We start from the raw sequence: 22,738 nt of genomic DNA on the forward strand, positions 1-22,738 counted from the left end.
CAACCCTGGCAGCAGCACTGTGAGCTCCACAGGGAGCAACTCATCCATGAAGTCCTCCTGGCAGCTCACACCATCCCCTTGGGTGCTTGCAGGAGCAACGTCTCAAAGGCCAGATCATCTGTTGCCTTGCCTGTGTCGTGTCCTTTCACACCAAGCAGGTGGCAGAGACCCAGCTGAGGAGGGAACAGCAGGGAAGCAGCACTTTGCCCATCCGATCAGGAACTGCTGTTGGAGTGACACAGCTCACCAGGGCCCAGCCTGTCTCCACCAACAAAATCCTCCCTACTTCCACAGGGCACACACTTGCAAGGCAGAAGCCTCAAAGCTGTACTTGCCCCACTGCTATGGGGATCTGCAGGCAGCTTCTGCTCACAGCAGCTGTGGGAAAGCCGTGCACATTCCCACAGAGGGAAGGGGAGTGCCAAACAATTCATCTGGCAAAGGTACCCCAGACCAGCTTCCTGTCTGCAGCACTGGATGAATACACCACACAGCATTACCAAAAACTGTGGGCTAGGGACAAAAGATTATTCCTGTCAGACTCGTTAGTGTTCAACCCACTCACAGAAATATTTGGTTGTAAAACCTTCTTACCGTCTTCTGAGTTAATAAAAACTTGTCAAAGAAGAGTGTCATTTGACTGCTCTTTTTGCAATCTTACACCTTGTAGAGCAATTCAGATTTCCTTGGCTAGATCTTTCCACCAGATACACAAATATTCAGAAATAGAAAGAGCATTAATTTTCACTGTCTAGCTTTTCTTTGAAGGTTTTCCCAAATCTTTACACTTCCAGTAATTTCAAACTACTACAGGAGTTAAAAAGCAATAAAATATTTCAAACTCGCTTAATATATGACCTCTCCATTACAGTGGTTTAGTGACTAACACTAAATTTCACCATTTATCCCTGTGTGAGAAGACTGCTAGTTTTTGCAGCCTAAATTTCTGTCTCTTAGTTTCCCATTCATGCTGAGCTTTGTCAGGGTACAATGATTAGAGTAAATGTACTGTACAGGAACAATACAACTCCAAACAGGAACAGTGTGTCAATGTCACTTAGCAGCGTCTTCATTCAGACTGCTAAAATATCTAGGGAAATCATTCACAATAAAAGCACAAATTAGACTTACTACATCAAGGCTTGCTGGGGCATCACTTTGCTGTAATTAAACAGGGTGCATTTCTTAAGTTTGGTATGTTGGCATCAATAGAACATAGCTGATAAAAGAAACATCTTTTCAGCAAAGTCAGCTTTCAGCATTTATAGTTTTTTGTATTTCCCTTTGGATCACAAACTAGACACGCAGGAAGCTTGACAAACATGTAAAAGAAATAACAACACAAACACAGTTCAAAACTATGTTAGGAACACACTAAGACTCAGGTTAATCTCCAAAAATAAGACTTACCCAAAGAGCGAGAAGCAGAAGGTGAGTCCCAGCTAATGACACTGACCAGTGAAAGTGGCAATCAGAAAAAGCAGGGAAGGAGATGCCTCTATCCAACAGCATTGCCAGTGTCTACAGAGCAGTTCTCACTCTGATATTTGCCCTCATTCTTTTTTTCCTGCAGCCAGACCTCAGTGCCACCTCCCCTGCCAACATGGGCTTTGTCACCAGCCAGCAAGGACTCCTGAAGGCCAAGAGAGGCAGCAGGAGGCTCTGAACCAAGGCCACTCCTCTGTGGGCACCAGAACTGCTGGTTCCCCTGATGCCTGAACAGTACCAGATACAGTGTCTGAACACTCTGAATCTAACTCCAGTCCCAATGTCCCTACAGAAAGAATAGGAAGAAGAAAACCACATGATGTGCTGTGCTGGGCAAATCAATATATGTTCAAGGACAAGGACTTTTACCCCCACCCAGACAATGTGGAGGCACAAGGCCCAGTGTCTATCAGCTTTGTTCCCAGTGTGCAAACAGCTACATAACCCTGACAACGCTGCTTTGAGAGTGACAATGAATTAAGCACATTTTTGGCACTTAAAAAGACTGGGTAGCTTGGATTCAACTATAGGTCCTGGTATCCAACATTGTTCAAAACGGGCAGTAAATCAGCAGTGTTGGCTTCCTTTGTCAAACTGGGAATATGCAATAATGCAACCAGACAAAAATGCTTGGCTATTCTAAGCTATCCTGTGCTACAGACAGAATTCGATGCTGCATGCACACTTAGCAAGTGACATTTAGTATGTGGGAGGAACAATGCAACAGTAAGTCATGACTTCTTCGATTCCTGAAAGGAATGCAAATCCTGAAAATCCCAAGGACATTCCTCAGTAAAAAGTAACTTGTTCTGCAATGTTACAAAAATGCAATTGTTTCAAAATTCAGGATAAGCTTGTTATTAAAATGGATTGTGCTTTTAGCTGCCTGGAATTAGAATAATCTGAAATGCCATACCATCTGTACCATCCAACTCAAAAGCAGTTCAGTCATATGATGAAGAATGCAGAAAGAATCCTGAGTAGTAATGAATACAGTGGAATGTATATTTTTAAATACTCCCATCTACTGTATTTTGGAACTGAGCTGACTTGAGGTTTTGGGTTGGTTTTGTGCCTTCCTCTCTCTGCATGTGTTTCTGTAATTCTCCCCTTTCATGCTGAAAGTTGGTTTTAGATGAAGACATTTCTATTCTGAAGAAACATGAACTGAAAATACTTCAAGTCTGTAAACAGTTTTTCTGTGTAATCACTTCTTAGAATACAGCAATGCAATTTGAAAAACAAATATAGTAACACAATACGACAAAAATTACTTTTTTTACTATGCAAGTACTTTTAAAACTAGCAATATTTCAGTTCTAAAGTTCCTGAAAGGAAACAGCACTTTTCTTTCTGGGGTATATAACAGGAATACCCACAAAATCCCATAATTATCCTAAGGGTACAGATGTTCAAGCTGCTACATCCTATCACCCCTTCCTTGTCGTTTTTCTCTTTTGTGTTCAGCCACCTGCATTCAAATGGCCTTGAAATGGGTCTGTCTCAGAAAACTAAAGTGAGTAAAATCTAGTGTTTTATTTTGCCAGGTTATTTTCAGGTGAATAAACCCTCTGATCTAGAATATCAGACAGTTATGTAAATACTTGCTCTGGCAAAGAGAGAAAAAAAAATTAAAATCTTAAAAGACAGAACCATCTATTTAGGCAACAGTCCAAACCATGGAGCAAATTTCCAGTCACTTCAAGCTGCCCTAAGGGGCACAGCTGAACTTCATGTCTGAATGTGCACAGGCATGAACTTCTGCTTATATCTTCCTCTTTCTTTAAAATCATTCATCTTTCACCCTTCAGCCACCCTTCTGTCACAGTGAATACCTTTTCCTTTTTCCCAAACAGATGATTTTCAATATTCAGGTGTTAGGGTTATATTAAAAGAGCAAAGTAACACATGGAAAAGGCTTAGCACTAAATTGAAAATTATGTTTTCAGCTCCACTTTGCATTTTACAGGATCATTTGCCATTTTATATTTCTACTCACCATGCTTCACCAAGTAAGTAATACCAATAGATGTCATACATGTGAGATTTAAAGCCCAAGGAATAATTAAATTTTGATATTGCAATTTCTCACCAGTCATTACTACTTTTCACCAGCCTAACCCTTTTTTTTCCTAGGCTATTCATTCACATTTTAGCTCTACAGCATTGTAGAGGATCAATAGCCCTACAGCTTCAGCTTCAAAATCAGAACATCCATTAAGTGCCAGCCTCAAATTGTCGCTGAATACATTCCACTGCCTTTCTTTTACTGCAGTTCTTTTTCCTGTAGTGTGTAGTGGAGCCAGTTGGCCTTTAAAATGAAATAAGTTAAAAAGCCATAAATGAGAGAAAACTCCTGGAAAGCATCATTCCTCAGTCTAGCCAGTTGCAAATCCCAGGGAATGTGCCAGAGGTGATCCCTGAGCAGACTGAGGGAAGGCCTGCAGATGGTAGAAAGTGACAATCGGACAGATGAGAGCTCCTCTGGCTTGACAGAATTGCTCACCAGAACTTTAGTGGAACTGCAGAAAGTAATACCACATTGGAGTGAAAATATGGCCCCTCAGCTTAAGCTTCAGTCTTTGATTGTGTCAGTGTTCTCCAAGCTTGGTGAGTCTTTGTAAATCATAGGGGAGCCCCAGTCTGGTTTTCCAGGGGCAGCACCACGGTGAGGACAGGGATAAGGAAGAACACTCACTAGTAGCAGCTCTGTGGGCATCTACAACATCACAAGGCTACTGCAGATTTGCCAGACTCTAAAAGAGATGGCTCCACTCTCACAGTGTCTGTCTGTATATTTGGCAGTGGATGATTCTAGGGCCTTGCTTCAGTATCATTTATAAAAAGATACTCACTAACAGCTTAAAATTTTCAATGCTTCTGGAATGACCAGGAAACTTCTGTCTTGATCCTCTTTTGCATCCAAGTCTTAGTTTGTTTGATTCCCATTTGAACTGAAGCAGCAGTTCCAGACAATACCTGTGAGATGTGCTCAGCTGAAGCAGCTCATCAGAGGCACTTTCTGACGTGACCTGGATAACTTTAATATTTCCAGCAGTGCTGCAAAAGTCCATTGACACAAAGATACCCTGCCTCTGGCCAAACATAGCAGACAAGAGCTGAAGATACTCTTTCCCCTGTGAACTGAATAGACTGATGTAGAAGAGATGTCCCAAAAGGCTGTCCTGGACAAACCATGGGTGGACACAAATGCACATGGAGGTCAAGCCCATTCCCCCCACTCAGGGCTGTACAGGGAGAGGGGGAGGGCAAGGCTGGAGGGAACCCAGCCATTGTTCTTGCACAAACATGCAGGAGATGAATGCATGAGAACAAGTTTGATGCTGAACAAAGGCGTATTCTTTTGTTTAATAGGAAAATAGACTTACACAATCACACCATCTGCACCCCTCCTAATCCTTCCCCCTCAGCTACTTCAGTCAATAGCTACTCTCAGCCAAATCTGACAGAACAGCAGCAGGCTCAGGAATAACTGTTCTACAGGACAGGACAGACATCCTGGAAGTGAGCACACAGAACACCAGGCTGGGCTGTGAGGCCACATCTTGCCAAGAAATCCTGATGAGAACGAGCTCCCATCAAAGCAAAGTGTCCCGAAGACTTCATGTCAAGTCAGGCACCAGACACAAAACCAGGAAGCAATGCTTCATCAATCCCACAGTTCCTTCTTTTTAAACAACAGAAATTAAGTAAACACACTTCACATATGTTAAGGAAACATCATGACAAAATCAGATTGCACAGATGATCCTGTATTTCCCAGGTGAGGCAATGAATCAAGCTTCTTTGGAGTGCTGACAAAAAGACAAAATGACAAAACAACTTCCTGTTAAACAAATAAATGTTTTTGCAAAACGCCACATTTTTAAACCAACAGCAATGAATTTCATCTGTTTCAAAACACCAGCCACTACTAAAGCCCATCTGTCAGTAGAGAACAATTGCACAGACAAGTGGAGATGACGGAGAAAGTAATATCATGGAAGCAAACTGCCTAAGCTCTAAGCAACAAAATTGATTTTCCTCAGGCTTATAAAATTTTTCCCATTTTACCAAGTAGTATTTTTGTGTCTTTTATTCATTTAGGAAATAGGGCCCTTAGTAACACAGGAGAGGCTGGGAAAAGGCCCAGGGCTTTAAGGAATTAAAGATTCACATTTATGTCCCCACGTCAAAAATCTAACTCCTGAAGACACAAAGGACACCTTGGTGAAAACCCAGAATGGGTTTTGCAGTGGTGAATCACAGAATGGTTTGGTTTGGAAGGGTTAATGGCAAAAAGTTGAGTAAGGGGAGGTTAGGAAAGCATGTTCCACCAAGAGGGTGGTTGGGCCCTAGAACAGGCTCCCCAGGGAAGAGGGAGCACCAAGCCTGGTCAATGCTCTCAGACATGCAGTGTGACTCCTGGAGTGCCCTGTGCAGGGCCAGGAGTTGGGCTTAAGGATTCTGGGTTGGGTTCCCTCCAATGAGGATATTCCGTGGTTTTAAGATTTAGTTCCAACCCCCCTGCCATGGTCAGGGACACCTTTGTTCAAAGCCCCATCCAACCTGGCCTTGAACACTTCCAGGGATGGGTTATCCACACAATCCCTGGACATCCTGCTCTAGACAACTCCTTATCCACCGAGTGATTCTTTCATCAAATCCATGGCTCCCCAGTTTAGAAACAAAGATGTCCTTTGCATAAATCCAGGTAGATTATATCAGTTGCTTTTCCCTGATCCATCAATGCCATAATCTCATCATAGAAGGCCACTACATTTGCCAGGTATAGTTTGCCCTCAGTGAAGCCCTGCTGGCTCTGCGGAATGTGATTTTTCTTTCTGGCTCCTTCATTGTCCTAGAGCCAGATTAAGCAGAAAGGCTGCTTTACCAAATCAGTACTGTTCTATAGAGAAAAACTATACCAGGCTTGGCAGTGTTAAAATCAGAGAGGACCTCCAACTAGGAAAAGCCATGGTGAAAGAAGTTGCTACTTGGAGTAGCATTTATGTCTCTCCATTAACTGACCTAACAATGTACACCCTTCAAAGAAATTCATGCTGCAAGTGCCAACAATTCCAGGTATTTTTGACCACAGGAAAGGACTTTAAAAAACCCACACTAGACTTCCTAATAGAGCTATGGATAAAAATAAATCAGCTTTGTGCCTGCCTACAGGACAACTCTCAACACAAACTGTGGTCTATAAGCTCAAACACAAGGCCTGTATTTCACAAAATATCTTTACACTCTAGTTCCCCCTACTAAGCAGTCTTCTGCAGGGAATTTTCTTTTAAGCAGCATTTCATTTATAACAACTCATTACTAACCATATTTCCTTCTTTAATGCATTGGATGAAAAGGGAGAAAAAAAAATTGAAAGTTACTTGGAAGAAAGCTGTATCAGAATACAAGTTTTGGTGGGAATAAAAATATACTAGCACTTAATCTTTAGGTGTACTGCCGCTGAAATAAAATAAGTAACATGGTGTTCTGGAAGCCTTATAAAAACTATATTAAAATTAAAAAATAGCATATTCCAATTAATCTTTGCACAGCCCCCCCATATTTTATATGATTGCAGACAATCCTCCAGACATGATCTAAATCTGCCAGACTCTGATTGTCCAATAACTCAGGCAGGGACCTCTTCTGCCCTGGAGAAAAATGTGTTCAGTCTAAATTTGGATCAGCAGTACTTTAGACAAAGAGAAAGCACATCAGTAATTACAAGTTAAGCTTCAGCAACAGGTGGGATATATTGAAAACAAAGTGCTCAGAGCTTTTAATTCTGGAAAAACAAAACCCTAGATTGTATTGGGATATACAGATCATCTTGATTTCCAGCATGATAAAGAATATAAGTAACATTTAGAACGGTAACATATCTTTAAAATTAAAGGACTACCTCCAGGAAAATAAGTCATCTTTCCACTGAGTTATAAAAGCTGTAACACACTCAGTATAGCCTGAATGAATACTGGGAAAATTATTCATTTTTCAACTTCAGTGCTAAACTTGTTTTTGTTTACTACATCCTCAGGAGCAGCACAAGTAGCATAAAATGAAGTAGATTTATACAAAGATCCTTCCAGAACCATATGAAGTAACCAAGATATTCACTTGAGCCTAAAAGCAAACTTGCATTTCTCAACAAACTGTCATTTACTGCTGCAAAAGGCTTGTAAGACACATACAAACCACACCACTGTTGAATGTAAAACCATGTGGGATCCTGCACAAACACTAAAATAGTTTCAGAGGAGGAAATCAAGCCTTTTGGCCAACAGGTTAAGGAAAAAAATATCCAAGGATACTGGAAATCTGAGGGGGTTTAAATTCCAACCATTCTTTGAACAGATAAACTGTTCCCTGAAGTGCTGTGTGGACACAGAAATTGCTACAAGAATCATGGGATCAAGAGCAGTTGTGCATTTTCATATTTAGCATGAACTCTGTCACAATTCAGTCAAGAGATCAAAAACAGAGGCAAGTTTGAAGAAAGTAATTTACACAGTATGAAAGTTTAATGGAGCATTAAAACTCAGAAGTCTATTAACACTTTCAAACACTTGAAGAATGAACAGAGGTCTTCCTCCAAAGCGAAGGAACAAATGGAAAACAAAATCATTTTCAACTGCTCCACATCTTCATCATATCTATGGCTAATGGCTTTTTGTTACAATCCCAGTCTTTCTAGTTTCCCTTGCCTTTTCATCTCTTCCCCTTCTTTGCCTGTACATCCCATTGTCAGTCTCTTCACTACTGGGAAGCCACATTTGGCTTAAAATTATTTTACCCATCTTTAGCATCCTTCTGAGATATTTACCTCCCCATCTGGCACTGCTAGAAAGGGAAGCATATGGAAGCATACTCAACCTTCACCTTTCATTAGGTAGCAGACTCATGAGCAATTATCAGAATACATTATCATCTTATTAACAGAGCATAATCAAGGGGAGCAGGAAAAGTATAAGTAGCGTCAGGCTCCTCTGTGAAATTCTCCTAAGGAGACAAAAAAACCCCACCTGTAAACACCAATCTAAACTTCTGAGATTACTGCATGAATTTAATGACAATCTGTGTAAGACACTGCAACTTCTGATACTGCAGAAATAATTTATATATACATATACAAAAAACTGCAAGCCAGGACCAGAATGGATGACTTACAACTTGGAACACAATTTGTAGAGCCAGTAGCTGTAAACACAAGAGCTGAGCCTTGCAGAGCTCTAGGCTGCCACAATACTCAGCAGTCAGTACTGTTTGTGCTGCAGTAGTTACTGATGGGTGGGTTCCCCAGTACCACAAGGATCTGCAGGATAGAAGAAATTGGTTACAGCTGAGGCCACTTTTCTGTGCTCTGAAAAATATAGAATACTGTAACATAACCACCATCCTTGCTGGAAAGGATGGGGACGTCTTCAAGGAAAGCAGACAGACAAGAACACCATGCTACCATCTGACACCCTATTTAACATCTCTTACCCTATTCCCTAATGACACATGCTGAGAAGATAAAACATTGGGTAGAAAAGATAATGAACCAGGTTACCTGGGAGGGACACCGGTGGTACAACCAGGAAATGCAAGTCCCTTGCTTGGGAACCACAGGGCACAGAGAAGAGTGTGCTTGTCTCTCCTGAAGGAGGATTCAGAGTGAGCTAAGCAGGAGGGAACTCCCAACACCAATAAAAAAATAAAGTAGTCAGGCTCCATTCAATTGCACTGTGCAGAAATCACTGTGATTTATGGCTTCTGCCAAGAACCAACTGCAGAGAGGGGAAACACCACCCCTGTGTGTGCCCCTCACACTAAGCACACACCTCTCATGTCTGCGCAAGACAGGAGCGACCACGGCTGCCTGCTTCACACAGACACAATATTAAAGGAATTAATTCCTAAGGCAATGGGAAAATACTACATGGGAGAACTTCCAAGTCACAAATGCTGCTTACTTAAGCTAAGCTGCTTAATCAAGTTAATTGAAGGAATTAAAAAAGCATCTGGAGAAGAACACGTTCACCAGCCAGTCTCTAGCCATTCCTGAGCTGGTGTTACTCCTTCTGGGAGCCAGTTCCCCTGCTGGCACAGCACAATCTATCATCAGCCATTACACTGATTACCATCCATTAGTTTTGCTAAGTACTAATGAATTTAAACCCACTTTTGTAATTTATTTACAAGCTATTCACATACTGGATATGAAGCACATATATACAGCGCTTTGTGTTAACAGGAGAAATGTGGCTGAATATTAAAGAGTTGTGCATTAAAAATGACCAATAGAAGTAGTAACTCTCCTCACAAGGAATTGTTTATGGAAAATTTTTTGGCAAGACAAGCAGGACAGAAGCTTACAGTCTTTAAAAATACAACTGGTTAATATACAGGGAGAAAACAGGTAAGAACTCACAAGAATGACAAGTTTTAAGTATCAGTCCCATAAATATAAAATTCAATTAAAATGTCATTTTAGAAAACACTGAGAACAGAGTTGGCACTCTTATAAAATGTTTTTTCTTCCCTGCTATTAAGGCAGGGTGATTAAAATGAAAGATAATCCTCTTTATTTCAAAAGCTAATTATTACATGTAATGAAATTTATTCTTGTACCATGAGACTGAACTGAATTCTACCAAGACCATCAACCCACACATCTTTGCTGTAATAAAGTCACTGCTTGAATTTTTCCTTACAATCCTATTTCTACAATAGACTATTAGGTTCAGCTTTGATTTCAGCACACCACATTCCTTACCACTACGGAAACCAAATGCAGAACAGCTGTGGAAGCAAACCCCACTGTAAGCAAATATTCAGACCAAAAAAAAAAAATTACAAGTAAAAAAATCCCTTGTGAAAACCCATTCACTGGGAATTCTGACGAAAGTTAAACTGCCAGTTTAGTATTGGCTTAAGGATTATCCAGAGGAAGCATCCCACACATGTTTTTCCCAGGAGGTGTACAGAGATGCCTACATCTGTTAAATGCCCAGATTTTCTATCCTGCCAGCCAGCAGTGCTCCGGAGGAACTGAGCTGTTTGCTACACTACTGCTTCCTGCATGGCTAATTCAGAAGTCTAAATTTAGATGCCAGGTTTAGCCAATGTTTTTTCCACTTCTTCCAATAGTTAAAAGAAAAACAGTTCTGCATCAATTCACTATCTTCATCCATGTGCAGAAGAAAACATGATGTCAGAACTACACACACAAGAATTACATCCCCAACCTCTAGCTACACTGTGAGAGCAGCGATTTCTGCTCTTCTCCTGAATGACTGCACACCAGGCAGCAGGGACTACTGAGTCACATTTCTATCTCGCCCTGGGCACTGCTCGCCCAGGTTCCAAAGATTTTACCACAAGGAAAACAAAATCTAAAAATAAAGGGAGTAAAGGGAGGGGGTTGGCTTCTGCATTCCCGAAGACTTCCTGCTGCCATGTCCTCTATTAGCAGGATGTGGATGGAGCAAAGCAGTAAAAGCAAACTCATCAGTCACTCTCACGTCCCCGGAGTGTTGAGACATTTCACTTTGAATTTCCCTTTGGTGTCTTTTTCCAGCAGTCAAACTGTCATGAACTAAAACATATGGATTTTTTTTCTTCCCTTGCACTATTATTCACCATTGCTAGAAAGAGGTGTATTCAAGTGAAAACAAACTATTGATTCTTGTTACTGGGTCTAAGAGCAGGAAATGCAAGCCAATTAACAATGCTGAAGGTAATGATAAACTGAAAGCTCACTGTATCCCTAGACATGAAATTAAGAGCAGCCTCATGCACTTCCTCCCATCCCACTGCAGCTGAGGTGAAGGAAGTTCTGTTACCTGAGCACCACAGGAGGAGGACCCTGCAGCAATTCCTAATGGTTCCCTTCATGCACCCTGTGAGGTCTGTTTCATTTTTTAAATCCTGACAAATACTTAGCCTTAATCACTTTGACAAATTAATCACCTTTTTCTCCATCACGTTCAAAAACTGCTGTTGAATGTTCCTCTCTTCCCCTGCCCACACTTCAGTACACTGCTACCAAGAGATCTCACAGGTGAGCCTCCCTTCTCTCCACCCACACACTTTGTTTCAAATAACTCTAATACGAATGCTAAAAAAATTAATAACAATGAGGACATATTCTGGGTCTCATGCTCCTGCTTGTTTAATACATCTTGTTCTATTTAAACTCAAAGGATAAGATATTGCACATGTTGTAACAAATCCTTCCTGAGCACATTCTCACATCTTTTGTAGATGATCACTGCACTTACAACACTGCATCTTAGTCTAAACAAGCCAGCACTGAACTATGTGGAAGGTTTTCTAGACTACTAGAAACAGTTACGTCAGCACTGACCAAAGTACAAAGGAACTTCTTGATGTGATAATATTTTAAATAATCACCAGCTTCAATGTATTATTTGCCTTTGAATACAAAAGATGATAGAAAACCCACCCTTTTTATCTTGCAACATCAAAACCAAAGGACTCTATAAATATCAAGTGAATGACCAGTACACTCAGAAGTGAGAATATCACAGCAAGTGCTACCCAGATGTTAACAGCATCAGAGGCTGATGGAGCTGAATTGTAGGAATAGTTAGGTGCTGGAGCAAACCAGATGTAACACTAATATGCAGCAACACACTAAAATGAGGTTGGGATGGCAATGTTTCTGTCTTTTATAGACTTTGATGTGCCACCATCTTTAGTTCAAACGACTTCTGTCATTTCTGACATTTCTGACATTACTTTTCAACAACAAAGAAAACAGTATTTTGTTTTCTTTATGCTGCATCATAATTTTTGAAAGCAAGATGGCAACGCACCTGAACCTCCTTGCAGGGTCAGACTCCCAAAATGTGCTCCATAGAGACTTTGCTCAAGAACAGAATGAAAATATCAAAGGTCAGAATTTAATTTATTATTCTCAGGTTTAGCACATGCCCCAAGGTGCACTACTGCTGCTCCTTTCCTAGGCAAAGGACAAAGTAATGGCACTGCCCAAGTGAACTAGCTGGAGCCTCAAAATACCCTAAGTCTGAAAGAGTTCAACATGTGCTCCTGTCACACTCTCAGATCCTCAATTTAAATCCAAGCAGACTAATGATAAACCATGAGGAACAGATACTCAATTCCCCATGCACAGATGTTACACAAATTTGAACTATCTACAAGTGCACCTTTTTACATGTTAAATCAGGATTAACTTTCAAGATAATCAAACAAATGAAATAATAAATTTTAATTTTGATGGGCTTTTTTTTAAACTCAAGAAAGTGTCTCTGTCAGAAACTACCACAAACAAGCACCATAAGGACCAGGTTTCAACTTTAACTCTTAAATCCCCAGGTCAGCTACACTTGATTTTGGAATAATTTATAACTTGAGCCAACAATTCACATAAATGGAGCAAAATACAGGACACACTACACAATTACATGCAATGACATCATTGAGCAAGAAATACAAGTACAAACAAATTAACATGCAAACTTTATTTTAAAGTAACCATTCACTTCACAACACTGCAATGATTCTGCTGTCAAAAGCAAATGACAGCAGAGCTTATTCTGGAAACGGAGTCTAAAACACAGGGAAAACAAAGTTTCAAAAGTACCAGTACTGGCCCCCAGATTACTGAGTGTGTCCAAGCTACCTTAAAGTTATACTCAAAACAAGAAACTGTTTATAATTTCACTACTAACTCAAAAAGTAGTTAAAGCTCAAAACTCCCTTTACCACTTAAACCAACTGATTCTTTGGCTATAGCTATAGATTTGACTGTCATGGCATTTTCTCACATGTGAAGTAATACAATCCTTGTTGACAGCATTGTGAATTTATTGCTTAATTTTGTGTGGCTTCTATCATGAAATAGTTTAATTAGGAAATAAGATCAACATTTTCAAGAATTAGTTCAGTGTTCAAAGACAACAGCCAACTTTCTTCCAAGCCATTTTCATCCTTCTGGAGCAAAACTCTTGTTTAGAATATTCTTATAGAAAAACAAAGAACCAACACATAGCTCATGACTATGCCTCCAATCACCACTTAGGGATTTCTGGGGACAGCACACTCTCAGCATGAAATGTAGCAGTGATGTAAATACTCTGTGCAATGTGGCTCTTCTTTAAAATTATGACCTCCAATATATAATGAAAAAAGGTAACCTTCTACTGGAGGTAATTTGTTTCTGCATTCATTTGAAAAAGCGATAGAGGAGAAGCAGTTAAAATTAAATGATAATTAAGTACATAAACCTTCCATCAAATTTGAAAAATCACACCTTTTTTCTATGCCTAAAGCTATACAAGTTCTCTTGCATGATTAATACTCCTTAAAAAAGCAATTGTAAATATGTTGATTTTTGAACATTCAAGAAACACCCTTTTTAAAAAAGGCTAAATGAGGCTGCTGCTGTGAGGTGTAGATGGAGCTTGAACTCTAGGTACTAGTCTTGCTTCCCCCTCTAACAAAGAGCTGGGCCATATTCAGGTGCCAAGCAGAAAAACTACTGAAGAAATGCAACAGCAAAGTCAGCAGTGCCTCTGCTGCCTCAGGACAGAGGGTCCCAGGCTGCCCAGCCCCTCCACAGGGCATTCCCCCAGCAGCTCCCTATCCCAGCAAGGGGAGGCTTCAGCAGATGAGCTCCTGCAGGCTGGGCCATGGTCAGGTCCCAGGGCATGGACCCATTTCTGCAGGAAGCAAATCCTTTTTCTTCTGATGAGACACTAAACACAACTGATCTTTTCTATTTCTCAAAATCTCTCGGCAAAAATTTCCTTAGGAGTTGTTACTGCAGAAAGGCACGACAGCAGACAAGTGCACACAAAACTTCAACAACAGGGTAGGATGAGAAAGGCAGTACAAGACCAAGCTTTTGGAAATGGATGTTTAAATCAAGAAATCAAACCCATCTAAAGAGTCTGCTGCACAGCTCTGAAAGAATTAGCTAGCAATCAGCTCCAAGATGGATTTCCTACACTGCTGCACTTCATGCTGCACACCAAGGCTTACTTGTCCATTCAGCCTCTGACAAATCCTCAAAGATAAAGTTGCTAAGTCACCACACTCTGCAATGCAACACAATAAAACTTGTCATCTGACACTAGTCATGAGCAGGATTTCCCCACAATGTTCAATCCAAAGATACACAAAATAAGCAGGGGAGCAAAAAATTATACAGAATACTGTTCAGCATTGATCTAAGTTCAAATTACTTCAGCATGAAAAGATTTATGCCACAGAGCACCCATGTTTAAGTCCAGGCAGCTCACCTCTTACTAAGGAAGGAAATAGATAAAAATTCTCCTTGCATGTTTCTTTGCTATGGCCAAGTCACAGTAAATTATGTAAAATTTCTTCATTTCAATTGCTACAGAAATTAAATTTCTGCACCACATTGGCCTCCAAGGCAAAGGTGACATCCACCTTAAAAAGACACCCCCCAAAAAATACCAACATACACATATGTGCATTTCAACAGGCTACTGCCAGACACTACTCCATTTCTGGTGGAAAAGGAGCCAAAGGAAGGAAAGTGGTGAGCTCTGCCCAGCACTCCTGATGGGCCAGTCTTTAATAGAGCAGAGGCAGCCAAAAAAGAGCCATCAAGCTTTAATCAGTTACTGCCAGTCAACTACTGGCAGTTCTTAGCCCAAAGTCATGGCACCTTGTGAGCACTGATCTCTCATAACCACGACTGCTACCAAAAAACATAACTTGCACTTTCCAGCTCTCCTTTATGCATTTTTCCATGCTGCCACCAAGGCCACTGGGGCACACTAAAATCTATTCTGGGCAACGATTTTTCCCTGATAGGCTGTGAATGCTACTGAGTATACTGCCAGCTTTTCAAGCACAAAAAACCAAACCAAAACTGACTTTTAACTTTATCACCATCCAATCTAAATGGCTGTGGGCTGTATAAGCAGCTGAGGAAAAGGCATTTCCTGAATAATTGCAAACTTCACCTGAAAGCAGGATTCAGACAGCATCCACCATTTCAGATACTTTAACTCTTGAGGGTGCACAGGTCAAGTACACTACACTGCTGGCTTCAAGCAACAGCAGCTTGGACACTGTCACAAAACAACAGACATCTGTTGCTCTTTAGGAAAGTTAGTTACCAGTGATGCTGCATTCAGCCCTTCTGGAACAGCATTCTCCAGTACATCAGCAGGACACAGCCTAGCACCAGTGGAAGCGATGCACACACACCTTTCCAAGGCAAAAGGCAAACTACCAACCCCCACAAACAACCTGAGTATGAGCTGAATGAAGTTAAAGAAGTAAGAAGACACAAACTGCTCTTCCAGGAAGCACAGACATGATGCATTAACATCTTGCCCTGCAGCACAACCTATGCCAGCTAAGAGTATGTTGGAACGACTGCCTGAAGTCATCCCCAAAGGCACTGCAGAGAGGGATGCAGATTCACCAATGTGCACACAGCCCCATTAAAAATACAGTGAACTAGGCAGCTATCTGGTCTGGCAAGTTTCAATCCACAGCACTTGCTCATTTTCAGTCAGTACAACACCAACTTCCGGAATTAGAAGCAAATATTTATCCATGCATAGAAACTTTACAGAGAGTTTTGATTTCAAAAACTGGTTAACTGTTCAGGGGGCAGGTTTAACCAATGCCTTCATCACAGAAAATTGATCTATTCTGGCTTAATAAAGAATAGGACAACATATGTGACCTGCATCTCCACTAGCCTTAAGGTGCATACCACATTGACATAGCTCAGATGGACTGCACCAATCCATTCAGAGCTCTGTCAGCATGGAGCCTTTCATCCCTGGAGCTACAAGCCCAGCTTTGCTTTCTGGATGGTGCCAGGAAGGCGGGCACCCAGCAGCACCAGCCTCCACTCCTCTCTACCATCAATCTCACCTCAGTCTTCAGAGAGGATTTATGAAGTCCAGCAACATTTATATCCATCCTCTCTCCTGGGAAACCTGCTGAGAAGAAAACACATCTAGATTTCCTTTACATGGATATTCTATTAAGAACAGTACATTTATCCTCACTAAGCGAGGCAGGAAATAGATGTGAGTATCAAGGCCACTCTGCATTACCATTACTCAACCTGGGCTTTACCAGCCTGGGATTCACCACTGCAACAGCCTCAAGTTTACACTGAAGTGAAGTTGCCACAGCACAAAAAGAATTGAGCAGATGATGTCAGTGCAGCAGTAAGTGAGCAGCCAAGCACACTGAAGAGAGCAGACAGCTAAAACACAGCATGGCTTACAGAATTTGAATAAGGCATCCCTCTTTCTCCCTTCCTCTTGCTGGCCATGAAGAATTACTGGGATCTTGCTAATCACTTTAGCCAAGAATTTTTAACAACAATATCTCAGAAAATCATGCAATGCCTTCTTCCTCAGTTGCTGTCACTATGTCTCACATGTGTAAGCAAATCAGCTCCTCCTAGGAAAACTCTCCAGTTGTCTCAATTAATAGTAGCCAATGCAAAGTAACCATCACATGGAGTCCTGTGACATGTCACAGAGTGCCACTGTGAAAACCAATTTCCTTCTCCATAAAAAGAGGTCACTGTCCTATAAACAGAAGAGGGGAAAACAGAGATTGTGAAGGAAAATGAGACAAAAATAGCTGCCTTGTATTTTCTTGGTACATGGAAAACCCATTACAACAGTTTGCAAAGCAACAAGGAAGCCTGAGAAGTTAATGACTTGTGTGTGGAGTCATAGAAGAGATGGCCCATCATTCAGAAACTCCTGTGCTGCACAAACGTGAATCATAAAGATGACTGTAATTTGGTCAAACCAAAATCAAAGTTTTGGTTCTTTCAAGAAACAAGATATCCAATTAGTACTTCTCATAGGAGGTTTATGCTTCTCTTTAAAAAACCCCACCATGAACAACCTCTCCAAAAAAAACCACCAACCAAAAAAACCCGAACCAAACTCCAAAAACAACAACAACAAAAAAAATCCCCCCAAAAAAGCAGAAGTCTCACAAGTCTGAAAAGTTCCTTGCAAAAAGGTGGCACTGCTTTCCTAGTCCCGAGCCCCAGTGCCTGTTGAGCAGGAAGCCCGGTGCTACAAGAGCTGGCTGCTGTGACATTTACAAAGACAAACAGGCCGATGGGATGGGAGTAAACACAGGGTTCTCAGAGCCCGGCAGCACCAGTGTGTACTGCCAGAACAACACCCACATGAGGGCCTCAGGAAGGCACGGAGCTGGGAAGTTCTCTCATCCCGGTGATGCAGGGAAGTACCGAGTCTCCCTTCAGCCCTGGCAGGGTCACCGAAGCACAGGACGGTCATCCAAGGACATCCCGAGTCAGCAGCAAGACACCGGGACACATTAGCTACCAAGGAAACCAGACTTACATGACTAAGGCCAGCTATAAAACTTCCCCTTGTTGTTAGGAGAAGGTACAGTATGTGGCATTTCTCTGTCAGCAGCACCAAATAATCTAACAGCAATTTGATATTCATGTCCCCGACGGACTGCTTTAGTTACAGAAACAACATTAAAAATGTAGCATCCTTCGACATACACTGCATAAGTCAGGCCAGTTTCAGCCACAAGCATCAATTCTCTGGGATTGTTTTTTAACTCCCGATAAGCTCTTTTGCAGAGTGGAGATATCTTATCAGGGATTGCTCCTGTCACCGGAAGGCAACCAGAGCACTGTGAAAATACCAGGTATGACTTAAGCACCGAAGGGCTGTAGCCAGCATCACGCCAGCAGCTGAAGTGGTAGCTGGCCATCTCTCTATATAGGACACTTCCCACCCTTCAGCAGTCTACACTCCAAGACCTAGGCACAAAGAAATAAAAGTGACTTGCTGCTCGCACGGATGCTGCCACATCAACGCCGGAGCCCCTCCAGGAACGAACGGGGCTGCGAGGGCAGCGTTCAGCTGCCCTGCCCTTGGTCCCTCGGCAGAACAGCTTCCCAACAGCGACAGCAAACCCACTGCCTGGCTCCGACTTCTTACAAGTAATGCGAGGGCAATTCAGTCAATACCTTTCTTTGTTGAAACTCAAGTCTCGCATACAAATTCAGGTTTGTCTTGACGAAGGTTCAGCTTCCCCCTCACGCTTACGGAGAAGACAGTTTAGTACTTCAGATTCGTCTAAACACCTGAACTGAGGTCTGGCTTTTACTGCTCAAAAAAGCACCAAGTAACCACTGTAAAACATTAGCTTGTGGCAATCATTAGGCAAGAGGATTTGCGTCCGGCAGCGCAAAGTCAGATACATTCAGTTTATGAGAAACGCAGACCTCTAGTTATCCAACATCTAGCAAAAATCCTCTTACATAGCTCAGGAAACTAATTTCTATTGTAAACCTCTTCATTATAAAGCTGAAAACGGTTCGCAAGTGCATTTCTTCGAACACCAGCTTGAAACCCAGGACTACTAAAAAAACCCCAAACAAACAAGAACTCCCCCCACCACAAAAAAAAAACCCGCGTCTTGCACTGTGCAACAAAACACCGAATTCCTACGAACCGAGGGATTCGCCCATCGCAAACTTACCATAAACCCCCAGCTCGGCACCGCCACCGATCCGCTATGCCGGCAGAGAGGAGATACCGGGGAGGGGACGCGAAGCACAAGTAAACAAACTCGGGAGCCGCCGTGGCCAAGCTGGCAGCCCGCGCCCCCCGCCCGGAGCGCGCCCGCCCGGCAGAGCTGCGCCCGGCTGCCCGGGGGCGAGAGAGCCGCGGCGGCTGCCGGGCCGCCCGGAGCCGTGCCCGGGGGCGAGAGAGCCGCGGCGGCTGCCGGGCCGCCCGGAGCCGTGCCCGGGGGCGAGAGAGCCGCGGCGGCTGCCGGGCCGCCCGGAGCCGTGCCCGGGGGCGGCGGCCTGCGGCGGCTACCGGGCTTTGTGCGCGCTGCCTGCCCCTGCGCTGCCCGCCGCCGCCTCATGCGAGAGCCGGCACAGCTGGGGAGCGCCGTGCCCCCTCGCGAAAGCCGATCCCGCTGATCTCATCACCGCTGCTTACTAATCCAATGACCGCGGAATTAACAGCAGATGGCAACGCCCCTTCCCCCCGGCCCGGCCCGGCCCCCGCGGACGCGGCTCCGGCTCCCGCAGAGCGCGGCCAGCCCCGCGGCCCCGCCGCTCACGCGTGGAACTCGCCCTCGGGCACCGGCAAACTTTCTCACATCGCGTCCGGCCGCCGCCCGCATCGCCGCCCTACGGGCCGGAGCGAGCGCTTCGCACCTCCGGCAGAGCGCAGCAGCATCTTCCGGCGTGCCGCTCGCAGGGCGAGCAACAGGGAGGTGCCCCAAGCCCTGCCGGCGAGTCCCTGGGGCGGCTCATGCTGTGCGAGGCAGAGCCCAGCCGGAGCCGGGCGGGGATCGCACACGGGGTTGGTGCCGCCCATCGGGCGCTGCCGTGAAAACTCAGCACACGCGTCCTTGGGGCTGCCGGCAGGAGACGGGAGGTTTGCGTTATCTGGGCTCTGTTAGCCAGATACATGCGGGTGGAATTCTAATTGTACTTTTGGCAGCCAAAAACAACCCCACGCTCTTAGGTGAGCTTCACGTCTTCTAGAATGCTACAGGCAAGGCAAGTCCTGTCAAACCAGTGCAAGTTACAAAACAGTCATAAGGCAAGTGCTTCGACCACTACTCATGAATATCAGTCAATGACAACCTGAAAAGCAGTGGTTTCTAACCCTAATGAGCTCGGCCCTAAATCTCCCTCCCCTCTGCCCCCTAGGAACACCAGCATAGGCTGACACACGTATTCTCTCTCATGCACGCAGTGCTTGGGTCCACACTCAAAACAAGAAATGCTACATACTACTCCTGCTCAGCTGTGCACTTCTCAGCCCAAAACTAAATTATCTTCTCTTAGAGACCTTAGACCAGAAAGGTGACATAAAATAACTGTCTCTTCTAGGACAAGAAAGGGAAAATTGAGAAAGGTGAAGAAAACCTTACTGATCAGTATTTTTCCTCAAATTCTGCTTTTCTACCTATGCTTTATACTTGTGGTGATGGAGAGGGCAAAATTTTTCTCCCTTCCGCTTTCATCCCGCTACTTATTTCTACAGTATTTTTTTTTTCTTTTACTAAAATGTTCAGACAGGCTTTTAGGAAAGAACTGAGCCAGACAAGAGAAATATCCATGCTCAGACCATTAAAAAAATGTAAAGGAAATTCTGCAAATTCTTTGAGAGTCTTCAGTCAATAAATCCTCCATATGAGCTGCTGTAAAACTGGCTGTGTTTCACACATGGCATGTGGGCAGAAAAAGTATCAGATAATGGCAGTACCCCTTCTGTGGGGACCTAGTGGTGCCTCCAGACACTACTGAACCCAAACAAAATATTTTTAAGAGAGTATTAAACTCCAGGCCCTGCATACACAGTGTCCCCGCAGCCTTTGGGATGTACAATAGATAGAAAGCACAGGATGAATGGGAGTTTTCTGTCTGCTCTACAGTTCTTTATGCCTAGGAAAGGCTTTCTGCCACTTCCCATTCCCTTAGGCAGTCTTTGTCTGGTTTCTATATACATTCATGGAAGTCATGATGTGAGTAGTCCTCTGTGTTCTTACCAGCAGACAAGTTACTGAATGAAAATCCTCCTCTTGGATGTGACCAGCAGCTAATGTCTGTTTTGTGGCACTCATTGGGAAGAGGAGCCCTAGAATGAGCCATGTCTGAACAGTCAGTGGGACAAGTCTGTGCCTTGGAGGATGTTTTGCTTTCCTCAGTTTTTAACAGCCTTATTTCTCTTGCACCCTTTCCCAAAACAGCAGTGTCTCCTAACACTTCTTCTGGCAGCCAGCAGTGTGTTTTCCAGTGTAAGATGGGATGTGGTCCTTCATGCCTGTGCCAAGCTTGATGCAAAAAGTGAACTTTGAAAGACTTTCTACATGGTTTGTAATACTAATTCTACAAAAGGAGATTAAAGAAATCACATTAGAAGTTAAGCTTTGTATCTTTTCAGCCAGCTTTAGACACATAGGTCTGAAAAGTGCACAATGCAGAGATCAATCAGGCAGCACAGAGTTTTGGGAACACGCTTCATGTGCAAATGCGAAAACACTTGAGGCTGCAGAAAGTGTCATTTTGATTAATGAGGGCTACAGCATGCTATTTGTATATAGATGAGAATGTAAAAGAATAGGAAACAATCACCTGTTAAAATATTAACGTGATTTTAAGACACACTTGAGCATGGTACAGATACAGCTCATTCTTTTGAGCTGATCCCAGAAAATACCTGGGGAGGGGAGGAAGAGGCACGTTTGTGTAACATGACAAACCGTTCAAGATAAACTCTGTGACACAAAGTCAACAAAATGAACCATTTGGTACAGTTCCTGGAGCTGTACATCACAAGGGCAGTACCCAGGCTGCGTCACAAGCACTGTGCATTACTCACATTCCCCAAAATCTTCCACTACTTTGAAATTACCTCACAAAATAAAAATCACAGTCAGAAAAGAAATCTTGGGAATCATACACTTTATGCTTGACTGAGAAACATCATGGTTAGGTGGTGAGGGCCAGGTGAGAAATCTTCTGCCTCTCCAGCTGCTTGGAATTGCTGGGCAGAGAGTTGAGAGTTGTTCACTATTGCCCATGAAACATTAAGTGAAGTTAAGAAAAAGTGAGGAAAAATAAAGTTGATTTAGGATCAAGAAGATGTTAATCTGCTTTCTACTTGTGTCTCACATAAAGACTCATCATTTGAAGTTGCATCTTGGCATCTGATAGCAAACAGGCCAAAAAAATGTAATTGTACAAATTTATTCTTCCCCTACACACTCACCTTTCAAGGTAAGTTCCACATTATTGCATGGTGGAACCTTCCTACACCCTCAACTCCACTCAGAAACAATTAGGAAACATTTCCTACACACACTCACAGAAGTACTGAGCCCTGATCCTGTGATCCATCTAAATAACTCCTCAGATCACTAATATTTTACACACCTGGTTTCTGGGCACTCCTATACTTGGAGTGGTTACATCTGCTCTGGTTTTCAGCAGCAGGCTGGTCTGCAGCTGCCCAGCTTTCCAGACAGAGCTGGCTCCCAGCACAGGCAGAAGGACTTGTAACAAAAGGCCTTTTAGGCACTACTACATCTTGTGTAGCTACATCCCTGGAATTCTTCCTCCTTCCAGACTGGAGTTTTGGGTGAGCTCCAGATAAAGGTAAGAGGGGAGAATTGAGTGAGGCCATAGAGAAAAGGTTATAAGTTGATAGTTGACAGTGTGGACAAAGCCCAC

General features: G+C 43.0%; 1 protein-coding gene across 9 annotated transcripts in view; it reads right to left on the reverse strand.

Annotated features, from left to right (window-relative positions):
* SPSB4 (splA/ryanodine receptor domain and SOCS box containing 4) overlaps positions 1–22,738 on the reverse strand; it is a 143,209-nt gene that overhangs the window by 57,740 nt on the left and 62,731 nt on the right. The window contains exon 1 of one of the 9 annotated variants that reach the window (XM_056498533.1): positions 19,654–19,839. The exons of 6 other annotated variants lie outside the window; for them this stretch is intronic. The gene's annotated coding sequence lies outside the window, so the exon portion shown is untranslated. Of the gene's footprint in view, positions 1–19,023; positions 19,150–19,653; positions 19,840–22,738 lie in introns of those variants that run through there. 2 more of the 9 variants (XM_056498534.1, XM_056498526.1) reach the window with 2 other exon arrangements.

Source organism: Oenanthe melanoleuca, chromosome 9 (assembly GCF_029582105.1).
Source record: "Oenanthe melanoleuca isolate GR-GAL-2019-014 chromosome 9, OMel1.0, whole genome shotgun sequence".
Taxonomy (NCBI): Eukaryota; Metazoa; Chordata; class Aves; order Passeriformes; family Muscicapidae; genus Oenanthe; species Oenanthe melanoleuca.